The following is a 5,750-nucleotide window of genomic DNA, read 5'->3' as shown; positions in this document are numbered from 1 at the left end:
TGTGATGGTGCATCATCATGAAGCAAAATTACTTTGCCGTGTCTTCTGGCACATTCTGGTCATTTCACGATCAAAGCATGGTTCAAATTGATTATTTGTTGTCAGTAGCGATCAGTATTAACGGTTTCACCTGGTTTTAGAAGCTCATAATACACCACACCTTCTTGATCCCACCAAACACAGAGCATTGTCTTCTTTCTGAAGCGATTTGGCCTTGCAGTCGATGTTGATGGTTGACCTGGATCAACCCATGATTTTGTGCATTTGGGATTCTCAAAATAAATCCACTTTTCATCACCAGTCACAATTCGATGCAAAAAAGACTTTCTTTTGTGCCATTGAAGCAACATTTTACTGACGGCTTTTCGGTTTTCCATTTGTCTTTTGTTCAGTTTATGTGGCACCTGTTTTCCTTCCTTTAAAATCTTTCCCATTGCTTGTAAACAATCGGAAAGTGTTTGCTGAGCAATGTTTAATCTTTCTGCAAGTTGTTTTCGAGTTTGACATGCATCTTTATCCAATAATGCTTGCGCTAGTATATGTTTCAAACTGCTCTGAGCCATCCTTTTTAACCTTATTTTCATGGTAAAATGCCTCCTTGGTTCCAAACAACTGATTTATAAACTGGCTTAGATGAAACTCATTTGTAAGTTGAAGATTGGTTAGATGCTTAGGTATATATGGCTACATGGTTCCACAGGTGAGATTTACAGAAAATGTAAAGTCCTTAGAGAGCATGGAGAGGATCTGTTTTGCTTGTACATGGAGAGCACTCTATCACTATGTCAACTGATCATGGAATGAGTTTCAAATAATGAAAATAGAGCATACAGAAAGAAAACCTAGGCAGAATAAAATCTGGGAAAGTATTTTCTGTGATCATCAAAATACTAACTGAAATATTACTTCAAAATCAGTGACAAATGTATCACTTTATAGAGTCCTTTATTGGATTAACATAAGAAAATAATTTGCAGATTTCTTGCTTTTTGAGATTGTACAAAGCAACATACTAGGCTGCTTTTTCAGGGTATTTAGCTGTCAATAAAATGGATAACCTCATTTGTATAATTTTTTTGATAAATGATTAGCATTATCTAACCATTTTGAAAACCTTTATGGGACAATCACAATTTAATCACAAAGAAAATAAAAGGCAACATTTTTACTCTTAAGGAAATTATAACTGAAAAAAGAAAATGGAATCTTTAATTGGAGAAATCAACTATGAATGGTTGAAGTACACAACTATATAGAATTACAGATGTTCAGAAGCATGGTATCATCCAGATGTGATCTCAAGTCAAATAAACGCCAAAATAAATGTTATGTAATAACATGTAAAAAAAAAAAAAAAAAAAAAAAAAAAAAAAACAAGTCAGAGGTAGAAAATAAATGATCAAGTTGTCTGGTATTAATGAGATTATACTCTCAATTTTGATAATTCCCCATGATCCTTTATGTTTCTTATTTTTTGTTTTAGGAGAAAAAATGACTATTGCATACAAGTGTGATCTTGGGCAAATTAATTATCTAAGCCTATTCATTTGTGAGGTAGGAATAATTTGATCAAATAAACAATGCATATAAAACTCTTATCACAGTTTCTTGCACATAGTAAAAAGATAGTAGCTGATGTTTTCACTTTTGCTATGGCTACTTGTTATTTTTGTTAGCAAGTTTTGTAATGTCAAATTAACCTTTTCTCTCACAGACTGTCTCAGATTCTATATTATGCTGTTAGCTTCAGTAAATCTGCGCTTAAAAAGGTAAATTGGCATCAAGGATATCAGAAATCTTTCTTAATGGTGTTTCTGGATAAAAAATATTGACATTTTCCCTCAAAATTCTTATGTTTTAAATACACATTCTTATCACTAGCTTACAAAGAGCAGCAAATAGTTTTATTGTCTTACTAGAGGCCCGGTGCATGAAAATTTGTGCACTTGAGGGGGTCCATCAGCCCAGCCTACACCCTCTTGCAATCCGGGACCCTCGAGTAGGGTCCCTAGGCCTGGCCTGAGATCTGGGCCTATCGGGGCTTTCATTCCCCTGGCTGCTGGCAGCTGGCCCTGACCCCGCCACTGCCACTGCTTGCCATCTATGCAGTGCTGCCCTCCCCCCACCACCACCAGTGGCCTCCCTCTGCAGGCAACAGGCATGGGATGAGATCGCTTGTCTGGCCTGGGCCTCCCTCTGCGGGGCAATCACTGGCCGGCCCCACACACCCACCACAGCGTCACTGGCTGGTGGCCTCAGTCTCCCTCTGTGGGGCGATCGATGGCAGGGGCCACCAGATCGATCACCCTGCAGAGGGAGGCCCTGGCCACCCACTGTAGTGCCCCCGGCTGGGTAGCCTGGGCCTCCCTCTTTCTTTATTTTTTATTTTTAAAGTAAGTGTAATGTTTACTGAGCTATACAGAACTGAGTACTATGAAGGGTTTACCAGGATGGAAATGCACCACCCCCCACCCCTGCCACCCCCAACACCCAGAGACTACAGTACTTAGAAGTTACACGCAATGGCCATAACTGCTGATATCTGTTCATAACAAACAAACCATAGCATATTTATACTGGATCACATCGAGTGATTATAGAAATCCATGTATATATTTGTATAAAATTTTTTTTGTAAAATATATTTTTTAAAAAAGTATAAAAAACATGTGCAGTTGAAAGCCCTGCCAGGACAGCCACTCTGTAAACATTCAGTAAGTATGTGCTTTGGAAGGGTGCCCATGCCTCATGCCCACAGCAACTCCAGCAGGGCCAGTGAGGGTGCACCCCGGCTGCCACTCTGGGCAGGACTGAGCTGGCCCACGGTGGGTGGGTACAGCAGGGCCTGGCACTGTGCCCTTCTCCAGCCTTGCACCAGGATCAGGGTCAGGGTCAGGGCTGGGGGCAGGCAGATTGCAGTTTCACTCTGAGTTCCATCTTCAGCCTAATTTTGGTGGCAGCTCATGGCTTTTCCTGGCTGCTCAGAGGTCCTTAGGGTGGGTTCCCTGGCGGAGAGATGGAGAAGTGCCAACAGCTGCCAGGTTGGGCGTCTCTCCGGCCCAGAGCTTCTTCCTGCCTCCTGCAAGCCTGGCCCCAGGCAGAACAGGTCCCCTTCAGGAATACTTTGGTCTCAGCGCTTGGTCCTGGGTTTCATCAGTCTGGGTTTCTTCCCCTGGTGTGGCTGATCTGAGTTTCACAAAAAAGCCTGGTCGATGCTGGCTGTGCTGAGCCTCATTGAAGAGTTTTTCATGCAGCAAGAAAGAGCCCTCTGAGACCCTCCTCTTCCCTTTCCTCATCTCCTCCTCCTTCTCTTCCTCCTCCCAGCCCATGGTCACTTCTTCTACAGCTGCTCCAGCAGTGGGTTGCCTTCTGAGTTGGGGGCCTTAACGCTGTCGGTCCTGACGATGCAGGTGGGGCGATGCCGGTTGAGCATCAGGATGAGTTGCTGCTGCTCCTGCTTCAGCTCCTCCATCTGTGTTTTTCAGCTCCGCATTCATGAGCTCCAGCCACTCAGATTCCTGCTGCAGAAACTCCTTCTGCTCCTTCTTGTTCCAGCACCGGGCTGCCACCACTTTGTTCTTTTCCCAGCGCCTTTTCCTCCACTCCTCTTCCTCGGCTAGTTCACTTTTCACAGGTTGAGGCCTCTTGCCCAGTTTCACCTCCAGGAAGTGCAAAGGGGCGATCATGGTCCCAATGTTGTAGATGTCAGCGTATTTCAGCTCCTCTGCAGTCAGGGCCGAGGTTGGGAGTCGGTCAGGGGGCCGAGCCCTGGCAGAGAGCCCTCAGTCATGGAAGGGTCATGGATCTGCCCAGGCATCATAGCAGGAGGAGTGGCAGTCCAGCCCTGCAGAAGCCATGGGCAGAGGCTGTGACCTCAGGGCCTGGGTCAGGTTGCTCATGGTCATTCTTTTATTTGATTTCTATCATTTCTACTTGCATAAGCCTTTCTTTGTTCTGTTCATTTAGGTGACTTAAGTGCTCTCAAAATCTGATAATAAATGAAGTTTACTTGCTTCATAAGTATTAAGTGTTTACTATATACTAAGCACTTACTGGGAATACTAATTTGGATAAGGAATGGTTTCTATTTTCTAGGAGCCTATTGTCTAATGCAGATGTAATAGTATTGTTGTTGAAACTACTGGAAAGTAGTCATTTTAGCTTATTTTCTTTTAAACTTTAAAGATAAAGTATTTTCTTTTACACTTTAAAGATAAAGTTTTATCTTTGCCTAGCTGTCATGGCTCAGTGGTTGAGCATCGACCTATAAACCAGGAGGTTCAATTCCCAATCAGGGCACATGCCCGGGTTGCAGGGTTGGTCCCCAGTGGGGTGTTCTCAGTGTGGGGTGTGCAGGAGGCAGCTGATCAATGATTCTCTCTCATCACTGATGTTTCTATCTTTCTCTCCCTCTCTCTTCCTCTCTGAAATCAATAAAACTATTTTTTTTAAAAAGTTTTATCTTTAAAATGTTCCACTTAGTACATTTCAGAAACTTTCTACTTACATAAATCCAATTGTAGTACCTACAGGAACTGGTAGCATAGATAAAGAGAGGAGGCTTTGGATCCAGACTACATGGACTAGAATAATGATTCCACTATTGCCTAGCTGTGTGACCTTGGGCAAGTAAACCCTTTGTTGCCTCAGTTTTTCTTCTTTTGTTATAAAAGTTAGTGAGTCATTTTGTACTAAGTGCTTAGAACAGTGACTGCCATACACCAAGCACTCAATGTTAGGTATTATTATTAGTTTCTCTAAAACATCAGAATGACTATAATTCTGATTTTTAGGGGTTCATTATTTTGCAATTTATATTTATTACTTTACAGTATCTCAAAAACACAGGCTTCTGCTGTTAAGTAAATACATATATTAATATTAACATACTTTCTTTTTAATAAAGAATTTCCCATTTCTAATAAACATAAACTCAACAGGCAGGGATATAAGGGAGTAAGTACAGTATACATATGTAAATTAGGAAGGATATAAATAAGACTGTGGATACCTTTATGACTGAGCCTATATCCTAGTCTTTAATGTATAAATTGTATATATTTAAACATATGTTAAGTTCGACTTCTAGTCAAGATGGCAGTGTAGGTAAATGTGGTACTCACATCTTCCCACAAACACATCAAAATTATGACTAAACTACAGAACAAACATCATTCAGAACCTCCTAAAATCTAGCTGAATGGAAGTCCTACAACTAAGGATATAGGGAAGAAGTCACATAGAGACTGGTAGAAGGGGCAGAAATGTGGAAAGGGCTAGTCCCACACCCATGTCTGACAAATATTGGGAGGGATATCTCAGCTTCGGGGGTATCCCCTGAGGAGGGAGTGGTCCCAGCCCCATACCATGCCCCCCCAGCCTAGGGTTCCAGTGCCAAGAAGAGAAGTACCCATAACTTCTGACTCTAAAAACCAGTGAGGATTATGGCTAAGACAGAGGCTGCTGGAGTCCCAGGCAGTTCCTCTTAAAGGACCTGCACATGGGTTTACTCAGATTCACTCTCTCTGAGCTGCAGCACCAGGCAGCAGCTCAAAAAGCACCAGGGGCATATGGTGGAGGGACTGAATTATCTGGCTTCAGGGCGAGGGCTGGGAAGGGGGCAGCTCTCTCCCAGAAAAAAGTGCTGGCAGAGGCCATAGTTCCTTTTTTGGACTCTCCCCACTACTTCCCCAGAGCCAGCAGGTAGCACCATATCTGAGTCTCCATCAACCAGGCTCACCCTGTTTGCC

At 42.7% G+C, this 5,750-nt stretch overlaps 1 pseudogene; it reads right to left on the bottom strand.

Annotated features, from left to right (window-relative positions):
- Window positions 1-3,331: 3,331 nt before the first annotated feature.
- On the bottom strand, window positions 3,332-4,101 carry LOC102240207 (annotated as a pseudogene).
- Between the last annotated feature and the right edge of the window lie 1,649 nt (window positions 4,102-5,750).

Source organism: Myotis brandtii, unplaced genomic scaffold (genome assembly GCF_000412655.1).
Source record: "Myotis brandtii unplaced genomic scaffold, ASM41265v1 scaffold166, whole genome shotgun sequence".
Classification (NCBI taxonomy): domain Eukaryota; kingdom Metazoa; phylum Chordata; class Mammalia; order Chiroptera; family Vespertilionidae; genus Myotis; species Myotis brandtii.
The sequence above is the reverse complement of the archived record's forward strand: the minus strand, read 5'-3'. Positions and strand labels throughout refer to the sequence as shown.